Genomic DNA, 25088 nt, shown 5'->3' with positions numbered 1-25088 from the left:
ATTGTGTTGGTGATTTTGCAACAACGCAATGACTCTCTTTATGTCTGCATATTCTTCACAACGAGAAACTGAATGGCCAATTGGGACTGACTGAAAAATATATTGCCATTGTGAAGGAGGGAACACTTTAAGCTCCGCTTTGAGCTATCTATGAATAGTCGCCATTCAGTTGAGGTATAGATTGGAATTCCCAATTCCTCTAATAAACTAGGTATGTTATGGCAATACACAAAGCCACTGTCAGTTCTAAAGTGCTGCAGAAATGCAATTTCTCTGGTTCGAAAGTACAATACCTTTGTTCCTTTTTCTCAAGCAGTCTTGATGCTAGGAGTTCTGAAGCTTTCTTCGATAGTCCCCAATCACTTAACTCATGCTGATCAAATCCCTTACGAACAGAGTCCTCTTAAATTTCAAACTCTTCATCATTGTTGTCACCTAGTTTATCACCATAATCATGTTCTTGAATAGAGGGTAGTGTAATGAAAACCGGCACAGGGATTTCATCTAAATGAGCCACTAGGTGTACAGCCGATGGTAGACTAGGATACTCTATGTTACATTTATTTTTTCTTGTTATATCCTGAAGTTTTCACTATATAAAAGTAACAGTCACTGAAATTATATCCTGGCTTTTGCCAAACCATAGGTATACCAAATGGCATCTTATAACGTGTTCTGTTTGTCCACATCTGTAAACCCTCAACACACTGTTTGCACAACTTATGAAAGGCCCAAGACTTATCTTGATCACTAAGTTTAACTTTGAAATATGCCAAATAGGCTTGCTCTACAAATGTGCTGATGTTCGCCGTTTGACTGGAAATGGTGAAACTGCCACAGATATAACAAAATGAATCAGAGTTGTTTAGGAACTTACGACGTTAAATAGCAGAGCCAGACATGATATGAAAAAAAGGAAATATGTGTGTAAGTAGAAAAATACATTTTGCTTTTTTACTACGTAGAGCAGCGCGCAACCTCTGACCACACTGTCTTGCGTGTAAATGAATAGCCTATACAAATCCACGCTACAGTAATCGCATTATTATAGTCAACAAAAAATTTGTTCAAAATTTTCCCCAGTGTTATACCAGTAATAGAACCACAATAAATTAGACTTTGTATATATAAGTTTTGGAGTGGGATGCACCCCTAAATGACATTCAGCACCCACCAATCAATTCTGTTGTAGATTAATAAAATATGGGAAGGAGACACCGGTTGCGGTTCCCACGTGCAATCTTTGCTTACTGTGCATCAGAGGGAAAATGCTGCCTAACATAAGAGGTCAAAGTGCTATTTGGCTACTTGACACCGTGCTCACATCCTTGGTACAACTGCTTGATCCAGGACACCTGTGGTCCCTCTGGCATCCTAGTGGTGAATGACATTAGGCAGAACACTACAGAAAGACTGTGGCCCATACCTCAACCACCATTGAGGGCTCTTCCTCCAATAATGGCTGAACTGAGATGCCAAGAAATGTCCACCTACAGTATACAGATTCTTTATTGTGCCTGCTCCACTCTTTATTGCACTCTGATAGGGATTGTTACAGCGGAGCCCAATACTGTAGGAGTTTGGAAGTCTGCATCTATCACCACACTCCTTATACTTGATAAACACCTCCATCAACATCGATTGACATTGCCAGCCATTGAAGCATAGCTTCATCCATGTGGAGGTAATTGGAGAGTACCCATTTTGGCAAAGCTTTAAGCTTAAATGCCTTGTCCCTGTCACTTTCAGACCTTCAGAAGGACACATTGCTGTCTGACTTACATGTCCTTTTGCTACTCTTCACAGAAAATACCTACTTGCCTGCATCCCTTATATTGTGGTTTGGCTGCACACTGCCTTTGGCTTGAGTCCCCTTTGTATGCTGTTCAGGTAGGTGGTCCTTGAACTGATTGACCCTGGGAGAACACATTTTATATTACGATTTTCCAACCTGCGCTGCTACTGCTGTTCTGATGCAGTAATTACCTGACTGTATCCCTGGCCCTGGGGATCAATTATTTTGAGTGCCTTTCACTTTGAGCGCCTCGTTTTCCAGTTGCCATAGTGACTCCCCATGGTTGTCCTAAAAGGGCACAACGGTGCCAGATCTTGGTCTTATCCTGCTACTTCTCCTGGGGAATACCTGTCTGAATGCATCCCTGGACCTAAGTGCTATTCCTCCACTACAGTCCACCTGGAGAGACCGCCTTGTTTCCAGTAGCATTGCTGGCTAGCTTTGGGATGTTTGATTTACTGGAGCTCCATCCTGTTACCCTTCTTAGGGAGTACCTGCCAAATTTTGGTGGTCAGCCGCTCTGGCTGGTGCGCCCCCAAGCGGGGTCAGGAGATGAAACCCCGCTGGAAGAGCGCACCAACCAGAGCCATGGACCATGTCCCCCATATGGATCGCAGGCTCAGGGAAGTGGGCGGGTTTTGTATCTGGGCGGGTTCTGACATCATGACGTCCTTATGAGGGAAGATTCTTCCCCTTTGAGTGACACCCGGCTCCCTGTGCATGTTTGGTCCTGAGCCAGTAAATTTAGTGGTCCATAGGTCTGAAAAGGTTGGCGACCTCTGATCTAAGCTATAGGGCTGTACATTACACGCAGGCTCGCGTTGCTTCACAGCAGGACTCGTGTAAACTGAAAAGCAGGACGTGAGCCTGGATTGGCTCTCCAGTGGAGAGCCTGGATTGGCTCTTCACTGGAACACGCCCATTCATTAAAGGAACGTGCCCATTCATTACTAAGAACTAGTAGTGTACAGTTCTTTCTACCTCTCAGTTCTCACACAATAGTGAGATCTGAAAGGCAGAAGGAACAGTACAATACTGGGCATATAACACGACCCCCAAATGATTGGTTAGAGTGGGGGGGTTGTCTTATATGCCCAGTCGCCTTATACACCGGAAGATACGGTACCTAAAAGATTGGTAAATGATGGTAAATGAGAAATGCATTACATATACCTATAACCTCTTATTATATTAATTATACACTAAAGAGAGATATTATTATTATTATAATACTATTAATATTATTATTCTGTTGGGGATGTTGGGGAATTGATTGTGCCATATCAAAATGTTTATGAAGTTTTTTTTTGCTAGCCATTACAGAATGTTCTTTCACTTCCAGAAAATGTTGGCTCTAAGTTGTGTTATTTGAGCACTGTATGTATTAGTTATGTCATCCTGAAGCCATGATTGCTTCCAAAGAACAAACTGACTGGTTTTAACTCCCCTAGACTATTTTTTCATTTCCTTTTCAGTTCTTGGGAATACTTGGAATAACAAACAACTGTATCAACATCCAGCTGAGTTGTATATTTTGTTTTGGTAGAATTTGCATTTAAATTGAAACTAGTTTTTAAAGCCCAAATCAAGACACAACTATTTCCATTTAATTTAGGTCTTTAATATTCACATTAGTTATATTTACATAATTTATATAAACATCAATAAGTATTGTTATAAGAGCTTTCTGTAAGCTCTTCTCAGAGCTCTTTATAAGTAAAAACAGGAGCGGATGTTGATCACAGACACTGCTCCATTGCAGCAGCGAGCCGGCAATGTGGTCTCTTTCTACATATCAGAAGCTAAATTTACATAAATCCACTGATTCCTCCCTCCATCACCACAAGAAACAGTTTTAACAAATTGGGAGCTAATGGAAGAAACTACAAAAACCAATGTGCAAAGGGGCATAAGTGTATTGGATGCTGAAAAGTCTTGCAAGATTGTCTCCCCAAGAGCAAAATTTGGAAACAGCCATTCATGTATCCACTTTAAATAGGCTTTAATTCATGACAATGATATGTTGAAAAGCTGATAATTTGCTTTATTATGTTGGAATGTTGAAAGAATAGTAGTCAGTTTAAAGCAGTGCTAAAATCACCTCTCCTCTATTGCTGGTAGCAACATCTTCACCTGGTATTCCTCCTGATTTGGGTCTTTGGCCAGCTTAATTGGAATGACAAGCATGGGGAGTATAAATATTCCTGGCACCTGGGTATTTCTGGATTGAAAACTGAGCTGTGCATGTTTTATTTTGTGCTTTTTATTTTTCTATTTTCCAAAACTTTATACAGCAAGGCATAATGCCTTTAGGGGTTTAAATTCACTGAAAACTGTGCACTGATAAAACATACAGCACAATAAACATAACAAAGCCCTGATGAATGCCCTAAACAAGCGGGATAAAGAAGAAAATATTATTTATTAAAGCTTTGTCTGCTGTTGTATGTGCTAAACTTTTACACTTCCCATTTGGAGTTTAGCACTCACTCTACCTGTTATTTATTGTTTATTCTTGTAATGTGCCTTGTTTCATGTCTGTGCCAAAGGCATGTTGCAGAGCTATGTTAATTTAATCATATAAGATATAATCTACACTGGGCACATAGTTAGAAAGAAGCACAGAACCTTAAATAATTTGCAAGTTGGGTATAAAGTAGTCTGAATCTTCAAGTATCTTTTCCATTAGCCCTGAATATATGTTTTCCTGACTGCAGTTTTTCAAGTAGAGGTACACTAAACTGCTACAGTAAAGTACTGACTGTGGATTCTGTGCCTACAGAATGTGTTTTGAATAGATGTTGTGCTAGGTAACTGAAAACATACATCTAATTAGTAGCAACCAGAACTATGCAGATGTTCATAAACACCAGCTTGTTGAAAGGGTTCTTTCAGCTTTGGGTGTTTGTACCAAGCTTCAGCGCTCCACCAAGAGTCCTTCTGTTTCCTCCAGTAAATTATTATTATTGGATAGAGGTCAATTCAGCTTTAAAAAAAAACCCTGATCTCGAAAGTAGAAATTTAGAATGCCCATGACTAGCTTTTTATTTTGTTTTACCACACTTTGGATAGTATTTATATAAGGATGTAGTTGTTTTTAACAGATTATTTTCATTATGACAACTACTCAACTAATCAACATCTTTAGTCATGAAAGTAATTATCTTCGCCCGATTTAGCAAAGATCTCATGACACAAATGTTGCAATGTAATATATACACCATTTCGCCACTCCTCCTTGGCGCCGTTTAAAGTTTCTTTTTAGTTCTGCAAATATTTAACACCCAACTAAACCCAAAATCAAACAAAGGTGATTCTTAATCCAATATTATTGATTACTGTAAACCCATTGTGTAGTTGTGCTTGAATGCAGATATACACCTATCTAGACAAACAGGATCTCTCATAAATTTTAGTTTCCTGTTAATATATTAAGGTCCTACAAATACAATCACCACCTACCTCCTGTGACCACAATTGTTGCCTCCTTGTATAGACACCTGGTTTCCACTCTAATGCAGGGATGATGGGAAATGGAATCTAATAAATTACTTTTGTTAATGCCAATCCATTGACTTCTTGCTAGCTCCATGGTACATTCTCATTAGTTAGCATTTTGACCTTACACATAATAACATTAATTCAGCACTTCAATAAATAGGGCAAGATAAGTGATCTACAGAATGAAACATTGTCAGGACTGAGAGATCCCATGGGGTAAAAATATTTAATAATTAGCTTACCTAGAGAAAAGAAGGAAAGTTCTAACGTAAGGGGGCATGTCAACCTCTCTTTAACACAACTCTTTATTATATGCATCAGAATTGCAGATCAATAAACAAACGATTTAATGATATTATGATTTTAATTAAATGTTGTGTAGAGTTTTTTTTTTGTAATACAAAAAGTTTATTTCAGGATGTATTTCGGGATTTCAAGTTAATGAGCACTTTTGTTATAAATCTGTTTACACCTTTCTCACTGTTATTGCAGGGGAAACACTAACAAAGCATTTCTTATGAGTGTTGTCAAGACAAAATATAGACAAATACCTTTTTTAGAGGTTTGTTCCAATGGTCACCTATGCAGCTTTGTTAGTCTGCATGACCAGGACTGCGGGAAAGAAGAAATCTTAGTAGGTCACCACTGCTGGTGATGTCTATTTGAGCTTACTTGCTACAACTTCCAGAATGAATTATGCACAGGCAACATACCCCAGGACTGCTTGGAATCATTTTAACACCTAGGCTCCCTTTAAGAGAGGCAAACACTTCTGCAAGTGTAAGTGCCAGTGGGAAAGAGCATGCAATGCATATTCACTGTGTACAGTAGTCCATACATGATGGCAAGACAACACTACCGCAGAAATAAAAGCTCTTAAATAGCATTGCCATCCTATTCCAGGAAGTAGTTAATCACATTCAACTGGACTTGTCATTTAAACAATAGAACAATAAGCAAAGATAAGTAAGCCACTGAATCATTTTTAATGAATGTGTTCACAGACATTTTATTCTGCAATCTATTGTATGTTCCCAATGATATAAATATTAGTTATGACACACAGATGAAAGATAGCAGCCTAAAGAATGCGGTTTCAAATTAGACGATTGTTTAAAAATAAACTCAGATGTAAATTATACAAATAATTCAGCATAATCATTAATACTTCATTAAATGCAAGCAGTGTATGCACATTAATTTGTACTGGTATAAGGTTGTGTATAGCAGGGCTGAATTGAATTAAATTTTGCCGAAATAGCTGGTTTTGTTAACTTTTATTGGGCTGTTTGTTAAAAACTTTTTTTTTTCTTTCTTTTTAGTCTAATGTTCTGCTTTTACAAGATTCTAATAGAATTGTTTGTGTAAAATACATTTGACTAATGTCGCTAGATGGACTCCCTAGTTGGGAATGGGCCTGTTATTTTGATCCTATAACATATAAACAAAGCTGAATTCTTGTCTAAATGTAATTTCCCTATATGGCACACACACCACAATACAGGTGATATATTGCAGAGTATGCTCTATGCAAGTCAAACAGAAACCCAAAACAGCCAACAATTTGCTGAACAGAGATCCTACAATGTAAATCGCTGAGTCTTTTTTTGTAAGGAGATCAACCCCCCCCCCCCTCCCCCTTCCCACCCAAGTTTTGAAAAAGTTTTTTGCCTATGGGTGAACAAAAAAAAGCCAAGGGAAACCCTCCATGAGGATAATTGTTTATCTAGTTGTGTATTAAGGTGACAACTCCAATGGTAGAATATTTCAAGTGAACACTCATTTACTGTTTTGCAAATTTAACTCATTATGTTTAGTGGTCAGCCTGTACACCTATTACTAATTCAGTCCTGTTGTATTGTGATTGTTAAATATATCTTTAATGCAACTTAGAGAATATGGAATCAATTTAGCTAATACAATGCAGATTGCATAGTGCAAGATGAATAGATCAGTACTTTACCATTTTTACTAAAACCTGGCCTGTAAACTAGAGAGCATATCCTACAGAAAAAGAGCTCAAGAGTCAATTCCAAATAGGATTGAAACTATTCCACCCTTGGATTGGAACTCAGAATTTTAGTATTCCTAATTTTGATCTGACATTACTTTACCTGTGACTGTCCAATGGCTGACTTTGCTGAATCCTACTATTCTTGTCTTTGACAGGTATGGTAAGACTCATTTAATAAATACTATTTCCAAGTCTGGTAAGTTTTCTTGACTGATTCAGTCCAATCAGTTTCAATCCAATTCCGAATTGTAATGTTTGAGCCTTGACTTTCCTATGTATGCTGGAAGACCAGACACACTTCACGCAAAAAAAAAGCCAGACATCTGTTTATTGCAGAATTAAAATTATTTAATTATTTATGATCTGGAGAAAGAACAGGTGAAGAGAAAACCTGAGAATGATTTTGGATGGGAGTGACTATGAGCAGGTGTACTGGGGCACATAATACTTTGTGCAGCTGGCAAGTGGAATAGCAATGAAGGCGGTCATGCTTCCACAACTTCAACCTTTAAACATTCAGATCTGGAAGTGACAAAAAGTGATAAGAAGTACAATTGTAAACATGTATAAAAAGGTGGACAGGTATGGTACTTTATAGACCCAAGATACTTTGACTATGGTAATTATTTGAAAGGAGAATCATTTGCATACAATGTAACATTTGTTAATGTGGATACACCCTTTGACTTGAACCAGTTCTGAAATATATAACTTCATTAAAGCTGATCTCCAGTCCCAACTTCACTCTTCTATACCTGTACAGGCTTCTCTCCTGTACTAGAAATCCTTAATCTGATTTCACTGCTTACTGGGAGCTTCTCACAGTGGGTCTGATTTATTAACACTCTCCAAGGCTGGAGAGTATACACTTTCATCAGGGTGATCCAGAAAACGTAGAATGGATTTCCTAAAAGTAATTTGTATTTGGTAGTAAATGTTTTTAATCCTGGACCAGATCCATTCCAGGTTTGCTGGATCACCCAGCTTCACTGGTGAAAGTGTATCCTGTCCAGCCTTGGTGAGCTTTAATAAATCAGGGTGTTGCAAAACTCATTTTCTTATTTTATTTTTATACTATGATAAAAAGTAGAACATTTTACTAATGAACACTCAATACTAAATATTGCACTTTGATAATGTTTATTAAACATTATAACAAATTACTTACTTTGTACAGCACTGCACAGACCCACTAGACCGGCAGTTACATTTGTTACATTCATATTCAAATTCGCTGCCAAGTTCATATACTTTTCCCTTGAAAGAACAACCTAAAAAGAAATTTTTATTTATTTCAGCATATATGTCACCTATATTCCATTTCTGAACATTGGGTAAACACACCTATCCATTAAAAAAAACTGTGCACAAAGTTAGGCCTCCACTTATTTTTAAATAATACATTTAATACTAATTATTTAATTATTTTAAGCCATCTGAATACAAAGTAATTGACAAAGGCAAACAATCTTTATTATATCATTATCCTTGTTTCTCTTATCTGTTCTGCTCTGAACACCTTTGTATCACTTCATCTCGTGAACTATAGGATGAAAATGTAGACCAGCAATTCTCTCCTCCGGTTCCTCCAGAAGTTGTTAGGGGTTCATTGAGCTGAGGCTGAGTTACCTCCTATCTCTCTGTCCCTGCATAGTTCCAGGTCTAATACTACTTGTCATAGACAGCACAATGAACCACACTTGTTAAGGGTGGCATTCTGAAAAACGCAGTAAGGGCCATTCTTCCTATCAAACCGTGGTTAATGTATTTTAACAAGGGTTCCCTTCAATCCAAAAAAAAGACTTGAAGGGTTTCTTTGGGGTAAAAGGTTAGGAAAGACTTATGAACACCCAACACACATATATACACATCCCTGTGACTATCCAGAATAACATAATCAGGACACCAAGATGTTGTGAAAATATCCTTATATTTCTGTAATGATAATGCCTCCCCTAGGTAGTGAGGATTGGAATGATTGATATAGGTAAATTGTGTTTCATAAGCTTTATTCTTGCAGAAACAACTGTTTAAAAGTGTTCTTAATCCATTTTATTAAAAAAAAACAATATTTACACAACTGTCATTAGATGACTGTTTATGATGAAATTTGTTGTACGTACCCTGTGGAGTCTTTCCTTCTTTCGACGGTGCAGGACGTGTATGGAAACAAGCTGCATCGCATACAGATAGTATGATAGCAGCACCAAAAAGAACACACAGAAGGTATTTCTACAGGTTGGGTAGAAAAGCACCATATACATTACATTATTCATTGATAGGTATATTATAGTACAAATTATTGAAATCTTAAGTGTAACAACAAATGTAATTGTATGTTAGTTGTGAGTTTAAACTGATATACAAATATACAAACAGATTTTTTTTTACGAATGCAATTAGGAAAACTTTGGTATAAGGTATTGTAAAAAAAAAAAAAAAAAAAAAAAAAAAAAAGGGTAAAGCAATATTAATGTAGAATATTCAAGATAATTAGTACGTACCATTTTGAAAGTTAAGTCAGTTCTGAAAACCCACTGTTCTGGTTATGTGATGATTTTCCTATATTCTGAGCTCTATATACCTGTTAAAATTCTGGGTAAATATATCCTTCCTATTTCCTAGAAAGGTAGAGTAAATAATAGTTTCCATTTACCATAAAATGCAAACTTTATTGTGAATCCAAATATAATAATAAAGCTCACCAATATTTGATCTTTTTTTTGTAAAAAGGATTATATATTGCTAATTGCAATGAATGAAAGCTAAAGTAAAAACAAATATATACAAGGATTAGAAAGATGAATTTGAGGCTTTTGTGTTCATTCAGTGAATCATTCATGTATAAACTAAATGAGTTTAAATATCATTTCAATAAAGAGTTCAATAGTTCAGTAAGCCATTAAAACCAGAAGTATCACTGCTGATAAATGGACAAAATGCTTTAAATTATGTCATATAGGAATAAGAAGTTATGCTGAGTACTAATTTTTCCCACTTTGCATATGCCCAAAGCCACCCACATTGGTCTTTAAGCCATTGGCAAACCAACACTTGCAAGTGTGTTAATCTCTTGGAGCTCAGCTCTTACTGGTTGCTTAAAAATATTTAATATTTATTTATTTTTACATTCAACGTCTTGCTGGCTCTTTTTATATTTTGGAAACTCATACAGCACAAGAACTATTTTCACCCAAGCTACTGAGGTCATTATAGGTTGACCAACAATGGATACTCTCTAACATTGGTTTCAAGCTTGGCACTCCCTGTGGCCAACTGATAATCTCCTGGCCTGCATTTTCAATGGGCAGAGGAAACCTTCATTGGGTTGGAAGAAAGGGGCCCCTATCTGCACAATGGTGGTAGTGGGAAGGAGCACTGCTTGCTATTTTACCTGTCAACCATCTATCACTCTCACCTTTGGCTGTGGTTCCACAATTGTGAGTGCAGCTCTGGCATACATATTGATGCTGGCTAAAGCATACCTGTATATGCAAGGGTTGAGGGGGAGTTTTGCTCTGTTTCAAATAACTTTGCTCTTCAGTTTGAGATGCTTTGGAGATGTTTTAGAATTCATTGTCAGGTGTATTTATTCTGCAACTGACCTCCTTCAGACTTGTGTTTGAGCTGGTTCAAGTGGGGTTTGGTTTCCTATAGATTTATATGGAAATTCTGAATCTGCTTGATGTCAACAAAAGCCGGTTGACCGGTTGACACTTTGGGCCTAAATTATCAATGAAATCCGCGCTCGCTGGTCGCGCGTACTTTCGCGCTTCCAGCGAGCCGCTTTTCCGCGGTCCGGAATCGAGTGCGCTCGTACACTCGCCGCCTCACTGCCAGCTGGATTCCTGCCTTGATAATAATGAGCAATAGGGGTCGCGAATCTGCCAATTAAGGCGATTAGATTTCAGCTGCGCGATTAAGGAGGATCTATTAAGCTATCACTGGTGAGATCATAGCAATTAATTAGCGCACACCTGCTCTCTGTTCTGTGCGTATCTACAGTCCTTTACAGGTCAATTAGAATCTTTAATGCTTCATCTTCTTTTGGGTAAGTGATACTTTTTTACGTTATATTGTACTCATTCACAAAATAATTAATTTCTTGCTACATTTGTTGCACTGTTTTTATACTTTTTGGTTTGCTTTGCAACACTGCAAACTAATTGAGATCAAGCGCAAACATTTTTTTTTAGGGCTAAGGGTAATATGTGTGCCATTAGAAAGAATGATTTTTTAGGGGAACAGTGACTTTTAATGCAAGATCGCCAGTGTAAAGCTGCTAGAGATGCGCGGCTCCGGCCGCGAGCTCATTCAGTTGCTGAATTGCACGACGGCTTACGATTTCGGATCGTGAATACGAATGCGCGAGCGAGCTTCCAATTTTGCTTGATGAATCAGCCTCTTTGTGGTTGGATAGTGCAATTTTAAGGTGGTGGACATATGCTAGTAATTTTTAATAAAAGTGCTAGGCAGTTCATTTAAACAAGGTGCTGAACTGCCTCAGCAAATTACTAGAAATGACTTGGAACTACCAAGCCACTTTCATGCACTATCTATCATTATCATTTTTATTCAACCAATAATTTTCTGAAAATGAAAAGGATGATTAAAAATGAGTACAGTGTGTTCAGGAATTAAAATAAGTGACAGCATTTTTGCTAACAAAGCCAACAAAATTCACCGTTTATAATGCAATACCTATACTGAACCAATATCTGTCAAAGGAAGCCCTGGGTATGAAGGTACAACTGCCTTTGTAGCCCATCCTTGGCATGTGTTTGACGTGCGCATATGCCTAAATTTTAGCCTATAATTTTAATATTTTTAATTGCAACTTTACTTTATCCTAATCTAGTAAAAAGCAAATTAAATTGCTAATTGCATTGACAAAAAGCCAAAATGAGAGTAAACAAATATTCACAAATATTACCTGAAAATAAAGGAAAAAGGTTTGACACCCTTTTTATGACGAGTAACTTCTCACTTGCTCTTGAATGACCTTTGGTGCATAGTTGTTTTCCACAAGTGGAAGACATGGTATCCACATTTAAAATGTGTAACAAACAGCACAAGTTTCCAAAGGTAAAAGTTTGTTACACACTTTACAAGAGGACACAGCACCATCTGCTGGTGTGACGAATGTATAAACCAATATTTTTAATGGCATTTTAAGGTAAAAAAAATATTCCCAGAATTGGTGTCTAGTTGCCTTAGAGAGGTGCTAGGTAATTGTTAGTGTAATAGCTGGTCGATCCTAGAGTAATAATGTTGCTTCCATGTAAATAAAATACATTTTCAGAGCAACAGTCTGCTCACTTTCATCCTGGTCAAATACCCAAGCTATTATCAAGATCCAAACACAGTCCTGTAAAAGTGAATTTGATCTATTAATTGATTTCTTTGCTTTGCAGCTGTTTGAAAACAATATTGGCTTGATCTTTTGTTTATTTCTAATAATATAGAAGTATCAAATACCTCAAAAGGGGGTACTAGGTACTTATTTTCATGAAGCTATAGGCAGCACCCTGCTAACCTCCCTACCACCAGCACTAATATGCCTGCTCTGCATAGGGATGTACTGGTGAAGAAAAAAAAGCCTGGTATTGATGTCACTGGGTCTAAAATAGAGTATACAATAAAAATGAAAGTTTTTATTTATTATTTATTAGCATGTTGATGAGGGAGAAAAGAATAAAACCAGAGAAAGTAAAATGTAAGCAGATGAAGCTTTAGCTTTAAAGCTTACCTAGTGAGCAGGTAAGTTAGATGACCCCAATGAACTGGTGAGGGGTACAAATGTGTCACTAACTGCACATATTTTAATGCTTATTTGAACAAATATTATTTTAAATAAATGTTGTATTTAGTAAAAAAGTTAGTTGTTTAATGGCAGCAAAGAATATCACATTAAAAAGTTTTTGACTAATTTGTTCATTGGGGCAGGCACAGTTTTTGGGACATATTTTCGTGAACTGAAGTTGATGATGATAATGGGAAACCGGTCAATATGCCTAACATGCCTGGCTGGTATTTCTGGGTGGGGATACTTATTAATAAAAACAAACAAAAAACACTAATACTGCTAATCCCAAACAGTGTTTTCAACCCTGGGCTGATAAACTTCCCCCTCTCTTTATATCTAAATTGCATAAAGAGGTGTTCTAGGGTCCAGTAGGGAAGAACTTACAGGGCTCACAACACTGCTTTTGGGATTTCAGGAGTAGCAATGTGTTTATCCCTTCACAATGAGGTAGGAGTTTAATACATTTCTAGCAGAACCAACAAATATTTTTCTGTACATATTCTTTACAGATTCATTTTTATACCGGCATCAACAGCCAAATTATTTTTCTTATATATCTTTTATATTTAAACAAACAAAATACCACTCAGACTCTAATGTAATGCAGAACTAACATTTTTATTATTACAGTAATGGAAAAAGAATAAGTCAGTAATTATTGTGAGATTAGAAAAAGATGCTTGATTGGGTTACATTGATTTATCCAAAGGCCTGGTGTTAGAAAAGTAAGGTAATCTGGAAGTGAAAGAAAGTACATCAATACTAAAAAAATGTCAATTAATTAACAGAAACAGAAAAAATTATGTGTGTGTATATATATATATATGAAATTATGCTTATATTCATATATAGGTAAAAAGACCCCACTTTAAAACACAGAAATAGTGATGAGATGGTGATTATGTGATTCTTTAGATAAATAAAAATAAGCTTTTTATTTCTTTTCTTGCTAGCAATCAGTGGAATACCATCATCCCGGTTGTGATGGGGACATCTCAGGTAGATACTTCCCATTTTCTGAACTTGGATATTTGCACAGAGTTCAGCCTTGAGCTCTTACTTAAGTTCTTATATTGTTGTATATATATTCAATAAGTAAACATGAACAGTTTTAATTACCTTAAATGTATTCATTCCAAGGTTCCTTTATGACATTGATAACTTCAAAATAAAAAATGTAACAAAATCAGAACTTTAAAGGGTATGTCCAGGCAAAATGAAAACATGAATATCATTTATCCTTGTAATACATAGACATTGTGTTCTTTATACCTTTAAAGACTCTGCACATACAAACATAAATCAATGTTAAAACTTACTCTGTGTAACATTGCATTGAACCATCGTTGTAGCATGAGCAGACCATACAATCTGTGTTAAATCTACTGCTAAGATCATGCCATGTGTCTTTATAAAGACAACCTAGAAATAAAACATGATTATGTTATTATTACCTTAATAGTATAAAGGTCAACAGTGTATTGTTAAACATATTCAAAGAGTTTAATACTGTAGTTGTTTAACAGGAGAGAGACTCATGAATTTAACTATGAAAGCCAAACCACATCGATACACATTACCCACGCTGGCATTCCTTGCAAATGCTGCCCCAACCCTTAGTAAACCCAAGAGTAAAAGCTTGCCATGTTACCATCAGTGTGGTTCAGGCATAAAGGGGAATAAATGGAAAGCGGAAAAAACCTTTACTGCAAGTAAATCAATCACTGTAATGTATATCATATGTGCCAGGAAGATACAGTTGCAGTGATTGTGGCATGCATTGCTTCATAAAAAAAACCTTGTGTTCTAAATATTTTAGCAAATTAAAATTAACCTTCCAAGTATAGGTGCAGTTTTTGCAGCCACAGTAAAGTCTACTTCAAAACAATTCATTTATAATGTGCATTATGACATGGGTTTAAAAACTGTATGGTGCAATACATCTGAATAATAGCATATTACAACACTTGTTCATTTGCTTTGTGCTGAAAAAGCAAACAAAAAAAGACAGGACAGTATACACACAAGTACTGCATAGCTGTGAACACTGGCAACTATCCCTGGGTGGAACTAACAATTGCCGGGGTGGAGATTATATTTATGCAGTAGCTACTGTCTTTCTAGAGAATAGGACAATGCTAGGTGTGTCTGATCATTGTCTCCCATCTTCTTCTTGAACAATAGCATGCACTGATATGCAATAAAATTGAGGAGGTTCTTTCTAGACTATTTCCCCACCAGTCACACACCCACAGGTGTATGCACCAGGATCTGATTTCAATTAGAAAGATAAGTTCATAGTTTGCATATATAAAAATAATAATAATATTACACAGTATTTATATAGGCCGAACATATTATGCAGCGCTTTACAAACTCCATAGTCATATCATTATCTGTCTCTCAAAGGGACTCAAAATTGTATGTCCCTGCCAAAGTCATATGTTTTTAATACAGGCTAAGGTCAATTTTAGGAGAAAGCCAATTTACCTAACTGTGTTTAAATTTGGAAACATCCAGCCTGAATATTTAACCACCTGAGCGTTACACTGAGGTCTAGATTTCTGTACCAAAAGTGATCCACTGTTTTTCATGAAATTTTTTTTTTGACGATGGACAGAGGACGACGCTGGAATGGGAAAACGACGCTGGAATCCTTACCTCCATGGTCCCGCTGGATGTGCACAGCAGGACCATGGAGGTAAGGATGTGACAAAATTACGGGGTTAACCATCCTAGCCATTTTTTTTTTGCCCGTACGAAGGTCGGGCATACCGGCAAGGTGGTTAAGAGTAAATGTGTTTTAAAAAAATGTTTTGTTATATGCATAGAGTTTGCAGATGTTAACTAGGGAAAAAGTATTTTAAGAGATGATTGTAACAAACTACATCATGGATTGGGGGCCTAATAGACTTGGATTTTTTTTGGAATCTAAATTTCTATTTATTAGATAATATTTACAAGGAATATACAGAGAGACAACAAAACCAGGGCATAGTAGGCTTATATGAATACAGTCTTCAGCCATTATCATCTTATCAACACCAATACAAATAATACATAAAACCACAATAGAATAAACAGTAAACTATCAATGATAGATAAAGAATAAGCCCTTGTCACCTAGAAGAAAACGTAACCATCAGAAAGAGCAGTATATAGAGAAAGAGTAGAGTGTAAACCTACCCCGGAAGACAAGCGATCCTTCTTTTTCCCACCCTGATAAGGTAAGTTGTTTTACAACAAACAGAAGTACAAGACCTAATCACCAGTTAGGGAAAAGGGTTAAGCAGGAAATGTGGTCCCATAAAGCCTATTTTTAGATGTGCATCCAAATTTGGATTTGTGTATATATATATATATTTGAACATCTCTGACCCATTTATATAAAGCTAATCAAGTCGAAGGTAAAGTTGGTCTCCATTATAAAGCTTGCACCAAATTGGGGTATCCACCAGCTCAAAGGGAAGAGAGATAATTAAAATCACCCCAAAAAGGTGCAATGCCTGGATGGGTCCACAGGATATGAAGGAGATTGTCCTCGACCATACCAAAGGCACCAGCACAGCTTGCTTGATAAGGAGGATAAAATGCATAAAATCTCTCTGGGGTAAAATACCAAATTATGCATTTCTAGCAACGTAAGACTGAGAAACTCAGATGGGGGGCAAAGGGTACTTGTTGAAATTTAAAGTAGGTGAATGAAGGAAACCTCTGCAAACTTGGTAGCATTCCCCTTCCTTCAGATCCTGTTGAAAAATCTACTTACATCCTGGAACCTAATAAGGGTACCATGTAAACTTCTGCACTACTTTTTTCATACTCAAGTAGTTGTCTTTGTACTGGTTTCAGGTAAATCCATCGTTTGTTTTATCAGGAGGGTAAATTCCACAGGCTGCAATACATGCCGACACCAAGACTGAGGCACACAGCAGAGCAGCAAAAATGGTTTTCTAGAAAAAGGATGCACACATCAAAGCTTTAGAATAGGTACCCATACAAAAAGTGCAGTTATAAGTCTATAAAAGAAGAATACATTCAATAAAATTGTACTTAAAAAAAGGAAGTACCATTTTAGGTTGTTGTAGTTATCTGTAGTTGTAACTGACTGTTTCAGTCATTGCAATGAACTTATATGTTGTGTATTTTGTAATGAACAGGGATTCTGGGAAATTCTTTGGAAGACCAGGTTTTTTCCATTAGTGGTTACATGTCACTGAATTTCAGATGTTTGTTGCCTGTGATTTTTTTAACTTATCTAAAACAAATAATAACCTGATCTTTAATCTTTTAAAGGGAATAATATTTGTTTATTGCAAGGTTAGAACACTAACTTGATGGCAAAGAAATAATATATTGTATAAATGTCAAACTTTGACTTTCAATGGATTATCCCATTGTGAAGTGATGAAGATCAGGTGACAGGTGCTGGTCAGCAAGATAAACTAGTGATACAATTGTTCAGGTTATTGCCCATACTTTTACCTGTACTTTTTAGATATAGTAGGAAAAGATGATTTGTTCTGTAACTTCATGGGGTTACATAGTTAATCAGGTTGAAGAAAGTCTATTTCAGTTCAGCCACAAGGGAAATAAACCTACTGGAAAACCTGCATTTTCTAGTTAGAAGCCTATACGCAAAGTCAATCCAGAGGAAGGTTAAAAGAAAACTTAGTTTTTTTTTTTGCCCTGTGTACCTGTTGGAGTAAATTGAACTACTTTATGATTCTTTAAAACAATAGAATTTTCCCAGATCAACAGTCTATGGTGTCATTTTTTTTAAATTTAAGATCCAGCTATATTCTGTACACTCAAAAAAAAATCCATTTTTTCTTAAAACAATCTATATGACCTGCTAAAACTACATTCTGAGGGAGACTAATCCACATTTTTGTAGATTGCTGTCAAGAATTACTTCTGTATGCAGAAGAAAAGAGTGCCCTCCTCCATAAGAAAAAAGTGCCCTTTGCAATAACTTTCAAGTAAATTATTGGGAAGTGAGTTCTCCATATGGACCATTTATATAAATTATACAGGGTGATCATATTCCCCCTTAAATGTCTTTTCTCAATGGAGAATAGATTCAGTTCATCTCTCCTCATAGCTGAGCGTTGAACGCATTGGTAACTGGCATCTATACCTGAGTGTAGTACATTGAAAATGCCACCCACCCAGAAATGTGTAATAAAATTTTAGCAAAATGGAGTACCGACAGGCAGCAGCCGCAACAGCAGGAGGAGGAGGAGGCGGTGGGCCCTGAGATGGAGCACAGACCGCATTGGTAACTGGCATCTAGAGCTGGGTGTAGTACATTGAAAATGCCACCCACACAGAACTCCATTTTAGTAAATGGAGTTCTGACAGGCAGCAGCAGCAAGAGGAGGAGACGGTGGGCCCTGAGATGGAGCGCGGACTGCATTAGTAACTGGCATCTAGAGCTGGGTGTAGTGCATCGTCAATGCCACCCAGAAGTGTGTAATACAAATATCTGAAATTTGTGAAGGGCCAGACCAAGATGTTTTGTGCGCCAGCACTGTTGCTGAGGTCTGCGGTGCCGTGGTAGGAAGGTAGACTATATTGCTAGTTTGCATCATGAAGAGGATGACATGAATACCAACTCTCAATCTTACAATTCTTAGCTGAAAAATTAGGCAAAGGCAATGGTACCTATCAGTGTGGCAGTACTAGGGGTTTTCATCTGCAGTTTGTCGGCCTTCCGGAAGCAGCAGAAATGTAAAGTAAATTGCTAGCTGGCACAGTGGCAAGTATGGCACTGGCGATGAATGCCAACCCTTGATATTGCGATAACTCGCGGAAGAATTCAACCTAGGCAGGCTTAGCTGACAGGGTGTTGGTGATAAGTAGCCACAGACTCAGCACGGGAGCAGTGTTGGTTCACAAAAGCATCTTGGTTGGCCAGTGAGTACTTGTGTCAGTCAATCAGTGACATCTGCAGTGGGGATATGATAGTTGTTTGTAACCCATCTTTTGTTTATATTCAAAAAGATGAGGCGATTTACATTTTCCTGTGACAATCATGATTGGTTGTCCTTGACCACTCCACCAGCGGCACTGAAGGCTTTTTCGGAGAGAACACTGGATGCCGGGCACGAAAAAAGCTTGATGGCATACTGTGCCAACTGTGGGCAGATTTCTAGTCTGTTGACCCAAAAATTTATGATGTCACTACTGTCAGGACAGGCATCCTCCTCATAACTGGTTTTGTCAACACCACCAGCCAGAAAAGAGCCAACGTAATCGTGCACCATGCACTTCATACGTTCTCAATGGTTATGCCCCTGCACTTCACTTGTTTGAGGTGGCCCCATCAAGTTTCGCCAGGCATCTAGAAAATCCCCCCTGCCTAGGCCTAGACTTTGAATGTGTGCGGCCTGCTGCCACTACTGCTGCTGCCGCCGCTACAAGTGGTTACGGTGGAGGCAGTGTCTGCCTGAGCTCCCTGTGTGAAATGTGGTGCGCTGAACCCCTCACACAGTCGGTCACATACTTTTCTGCTTAGGCGGGTCACCTTTTCTTTCTCTTGCGCCCGGTTGGGTGGAAACTGTGACATTTTGTCTTTGTAGCAGTGATCCAGAAGGGTGGCCAGGTAGTAATCATCCTGGGTTTTGATGCTGCAAATGCGTGGGTCCCTCCGTAAGCATTGCAACATGTGGACACACATATGAAAGAGGGGTTCCCTGGGCTCATTCTCCTCCTGTCCCTCAGTAGGCACCAAACATCTTCCTCCACACCACCCACCTCCTCCTTTTCAAGCTGCAGCAGTTCCTGTTGGTCCATCGCCCGCACAATGCCTGGGGCGGTCTCCCTCATCAACATCATCATAATCATCTTCTTTTAACATTGTTCCAGCCTGACCGCTCCCGACTCACAACGTTTGTGGCTTGCTTAAAGAGGGCCAGTACCTTCCACAGCGTCTCCATCTGCAGCCACTGGTCACTGGTAAAATAGCTCAGTTGTGTGGCTGTACCAAGGGCCCCGCTGCCTCCATGCACCACGCTGACCAAGTAATGGTGGATGGCTAGCTTTTGCTCACACAGACGCTGGAGCATGTGCAGGGTAGAGTTCCATCTACTCAGAGTGTCACAAATGAGTCTATGCGGTAGCAGCCTCTGTTGTCGCTGGATCCTGCTAAGCGCCTCGGCAGCAGTAGAGGATCGGCGTACATGGCTGCAGATGGAGGGAGCCTGTCCCAGTGAGTCCTGCAATCCTGGGTACGTGCGGAGGAACTTCTACACCACCAGGTTCAGTACGTGCGCAAAGCAGGGCACATGTTTTATGCGGCCCATGCGCAGCGTTGCCACAAGGTTGGCCCCGTTGTTGCACACTACCTTGCCTGTTGTGAGCCAGGAGGGCATCAGCCAAGCTTCAACCTTTCGGTGCAAAGCGGACAAAAGTTCTCTGGCGGTGTGACTTTTCTCCCCCAAGGACACCAGTTTCAGCACTGCCTGGCAACGTGTGTGCTTGAGGGAGCCGTAGTGGCATGGCCGCTTAACCACAGTGTCCTCCACTGCTTGCCTTTCAGGAGGAGAGTTGAAAAGGGGGTTGGCGGTAGAAGGAATGAAGAAGGAGGAGGTGGGAGAGGACCGAGGTGGCCCATGCTTTCCCACCACACCTCTCAGGTGGGGGGAGGCACCAGGTTCTGCAATGCCTCTTGCAGACTACCACCCACTAAGCTGTGCAAGGCCACCCAGTAGCGTCCCACTTTGTGCCTGGTTGTCCATGGTGACGTCGATTTGGCTAGACACTGATAATGCCAATGCCTGGGAGAGGTTTCCCATTATATGTGCATGTAAACTGGTTACAGCTGTGCGGGAGAAGTAATGCCTGCAAGAGGTATCAAACACTGAAATATCTGTATTTTTTATATAGTAGGACAGAATTTTTTTTTTTTACCAAACACTCTTCTTTGGTAAATAGCAAGAGGTATCAAACACTGATATACCTGTATTTTTTATATAGTAGGACAGGAATTTTTTTTTTTACTAAACGCTCTTCTTTGGTAAAAAGCAAGAGGTATCAAATACTGAAATACCTGTATTTTTATATAGTAGGACAGATTTTTTTTTTTTTTTTTTTTTGAACAAACCCTTTTCTTTGGTAAATAGCAAGAGGTATCAAACATTGAAATATCTGTATTTTTTTTAGAGTAGGATAGAAATTTTTCTCTAGCAAACTGGCTTCTTTGGTACATAAGACCAGTTAGCATCCAAATCTGCTATATCTGTATATATACAGATATACAGAAGGCTCCTAACCTGTCCCTGTCACAATGCACGTCTCTCCCTGCTTCTATCTTTCACATAGAACACAAGATGGAGTGACTAACCCCTCCCTACATCCCTGTATATTTGCCTCTACTCAGATCTCTCCTGATTGGGTTGCTGGGCCTTGCTGTGCATCCTGGGAGCAAATGATTCGCCCTCTGCTTTTGTTCGGCAAGAACACAACCTCATGGTGAATCACAAGGCCGTTCTCGCTTAAATGTTCGGTAAGCCAGAAAGGCCCGATTCGCTGCGAGATCGAACTTACAAATCTCGCTCATCCCTATTAAACAGTAAAGGTCCCAACACTGAACCCTGGGTTGCACCACTAATAATCTTAGACCATTCAGAGTATGAATCAATAATTACAACTCTCTGGACGTGGTCTTTCAGCCAGTTCCCTATCCATTTACAGACTGACTTTTCTAAACCTACTGACCCTAACATGCATATTAACCGTCTGTGGGGTACAGTGCCAAATGTTTTAGCAAAGTCCAAGTACACTATATCAACTGTACTTTACTTACTTCCTCATGAAAAAAACAGAGAAGATTTGTATGTTTTTATGATGATTTCAGTTTTTGTCCAATCCATGCTGACTATCACTTATACTAATATTTTTAATCAAAAACTCCTCTATGTGGTTCTTTATCAAACTCTCTAGGATCTTTCCAACAATAGATGGTAAACTTACCAGTCTGTAGTTACTTGGTAATGACTTTCCCCCCTCTTTTAAAGAAAGGAACCACATTGGCCCTATGTCAATAAGTTGGTATCATGCCAGAGTTTAAAGATTCTCTAAAATTGAAAAATTTGAAATAGAGTTTAGCTTATGAATGTAATTCATCGGGTCCTGATGAATAATTACCTTAACATTCTCTCTTTTTTTCTGTTGTTTATTCTTATCAATTTTGAGCCATTGTGGTTTTTTTTAAGGCTGTGACAATGCTGTTTTTATTTTGCATTTGAGTTCCACCATTTTCCATTGTGTACACAGAGATGAAAAGGGTGTTTAATAAATTTGTAAGTGTTATTTCGAAAGTCAAATTTATTTATTTTTTTACCAGAAATTCACCCAATGTTTAGCCTAAATGTACACATTGTTCACATTTTCTCTGAATTCTCTGAATACCCAATCAGGTCAGTGTTTATAAACTCTGATCAGAAGGTCTATATTTGATAACAATGAAAAGGTGTGGACAATTTGAAACAGTTCCATCATAACATCATCACACATTAATTCAATTTAAAATTAACTAAAGTGCTTTACCAAGTTTAGGTTTTTCACCTGCATTCTGTGCAGGGTAATGTATATAGTCTGGCATCTGGGGTAGTGTTTTGCTAATTTTAATCACTTGCTTTTTACATTTACATGCATATAATTGGGCATTGATTGCAAAATGAATTTCACTGCATTCATTAAAACAATTTCCAGCTTATTCTATTTTGATTTTAAAAATCAAAATCATAGTCCAGTGTAATACTTTGTACCTGTAGGTTTTTCTCCTTTCATCGCTGCCTTAGATTTTATCAAAAAACATGGTGCTGTACATACTGGCTCCGATCAACAAAATCACAAGTTGTTTCTGAAATGTGAAATTAATCTTGTCATAGCAAACATAAATCGTATTACTTTTTCTGTTAAACATTATTTCTATTTCAAATTATTTTTTCAGTCAGTGGGGGTCAAGCAACAAATATAAACATCATATATTCTGTGTTTTACCTGATAACAAAAAGTGGAACAAAAAGTGGAGCCACACAAAAGAAGCTAATACATTTACAGTCTAAATTTTATAATGAGTAATGGGGTGCTGAAAATGGTGGACAGTAAACATCAGTTCATCCCCAAAAGACACAAGACTGACCGTAACCTTTCCATTTTTAGTTGAAAGATGAATGCCCACAAGGTGAAAGTTCCAGCACTGAGTTCTGCATTCAACTATTAGAAGTATTTCCATATAACTTTTTCAAGTAATGCCAACATTAGAATTTAAACTCAGCATTTATTATTACTACATTGTTAAATTTTTAAATACAAGAGCCATGAGGAACTTACCATCCTGCTATGTTCGGTGCAGTCATTAAACCCAGAGAAGCGTGTAGTGTGTTAGTTAAACTCTGGAAAGTTTAACAATTAAGCAATATTTGTCCTATGAAATATCAGAGCACTTTACTTTGACAGATGGCAATAAGTACTGCCATATAACAATGTAATGCAATTAACAGATTTTGCCAGTTAGAGTTTCTGTCAAATACATTTTTTTTTCAATACATTATTTTTAGTGGTTTTATACAACATACAAATAAAAAACAGATACAAAAATACCATAATAGCAATGATCTTTTGAGTAGAAACAATTTGTACCAAAGCACATAAAAACATCACATATGCATATGTCACATATGTATCACATATATACTAGACATAACAAAGAAAACACAAAGACGAGGGGATAAGGGAAGAGAGGGAGGGGGGTACAGATTGTTCAAGCAGTTGAAAAAAATCGATTTGACACATTTCGAAAACGTGCATATGACTAAATAGTTAGCAGTGAAAGATCCCAGCCCTTGGGTGTATAATATTCAATCCAAGGTGACCATATTTTCTGAAAATTAGGTACAGAAGCAGTTAGTAAATTTTTTAGTTTTGGGATGGTGTAGCAGGAATGGTGAGGCTTTCTAATGCCACCACTAGAGAGCCATCTAAGAGTTAGGGTTCATGCCAGGAAATGCTGTTGCTTGGGGCAACAAAACATGTAGCCTCTCACTACATGGGGGTTAATAGCAGCTGCAGTGAGCATTACAGGTACTGCTCACTGCCAACAGCTGTCAAATATACAGACGCTGGTTCTTCTTGAGTGCTTGAGCAGCTGGCAAGGTTCCAACTGCCCACAAAATCAGTACAAAATATCACTTTAATAGGTATAGGTGTCACGTGGTAAGGGGGGGGGGAGGAACACCCAAATGAAAACAGAAAGATAATGACAAGGGACTAAACCTCCAAGCTTGAGAGAGGGAAATGGTCAACACCTACAGAAACCCTAATCTAGCCCTAACTCCTGTCAATATGAATAGACCCTGAAGTTGGGAGGATTCATACACTGGAACCAAGACCCTAGGAGCTCTGAAATGCCCTAGGAGTAGTGATAGGGTATGAGATTACTGGTTCCTTCCCAGATGAACGAACCAGCATCTCCCTGAGGCCCAGTAACAACGAGCAAAGGGTAACAACAAAAATACAAAGAACAGTAAACTTATCTTCAATAGAAAATGGATGCACAGGAACTCATGAGAGGACCACACACCAGCTCTTCCTCCTCCAAGCAGAGAATATCAACTGCATGGCCTGAATAGTAAAGCCAGGCTAAATGGGGGAATAGTAATGATAACAAGCAGCAGCTGAGACCAGAGGTGTGGTCATTACCAACAACAACACTGAAACAAGTTAAAGCAAAGAGACTGTCAGATAACCTCACGTGCAGCTAGTCTCTGAGATCTTCTAACCTCAGTCACGGGAGGGACTGTGACAATAGGTTTTTACAGTATATTATAACAGGGTGGTTAGGCGGAAGTGAGCATTGGTCATGTAACGATTTGATTGGTTGAGATCAGTGTATAATTGTTAGCTAGAGACATCATATAAATGAGACACTAATACTTTCTGGATACACGTAAGCTTTCTCCCTG

At 38.1% G+C, this 25088-nt stretch overlaps 2 long non-coding RNA genes across 6 annotated transcripts in view; one reads left to right on the top strand and one right to left on the bottom strand.

Moving 5' to 3' along the window:
- The window catches only part of LOC140339680 (uncharacterized), a 65523-nt gene that overhangs the window by 21727 nt on the left and 18708 nt on the right, over positions 1-25088 (top strand). For 2 of the 3 annotated variants that reach the window (XR_011922514.1, XR_011922513.1), the window contains exon 3: positions 14070-14115. The exons of the other annotated variant lie outside the window; for it this stretch is intronic. This is a non-coding gene — a long non-coding RNA (uncharacterized lncRNA). The remainder of the gene's footprint in view (positions 1-14069; positions 14116-25088) is intronic. 3 annotated transcript variants of the gene reach the window in all.
- On the bottom strand, positions 7637-23518 carry LOC140339679 (uncharacterized). Of its 3 annotated transcripts, XR_011922510.1 has the most exons (9): positions 23458-23518; positions 22890-22984; positions 16886-17069; positions 14436-14538; positions 14236-14277; positions 9815-9931; positions 9434-9542; positions 8479-8581; positions 7637-7832 (listed from the first exon to the last, which is right to left on the bottom strand). It is a non-coding gene; the product is annotated as an uncharacterized lncRNA (long non-coding RNA). The 3 variants fall into 3 exon arrangements; XR_011922509.1 differs by lacking the exon at positions 16886-17069; XR_011922511.1 differs by lacking the exons at positions 7637-7832; positions 8479-8581; positions 9434-9542; positions 9815-9931; positions 16886-17069 and adding an exon at positions 13711-13851.

The sequence above is a fragment of the Pyxicephalus adspersus genome, chromosome 10, assembly GCF_032062135.1.
Source record: "Pyxicephalus adspersus chromosome 10, UCB_Pads_2.0, whole genome shotgun sequence".
Taxonomy (NCBI): domain Eukaryota; kingdom Metazoa; phylum Chordata; class Amphibia; order Anura; family Pyxicephalidae; genus Pyxicephalus; species Pyxicephalus adspersus.
The sequence above is the reverse complement of the archived record's forward strand: the minus strand, read 5'-3'. Positions and strand labels throughout refer to the sequence as shown.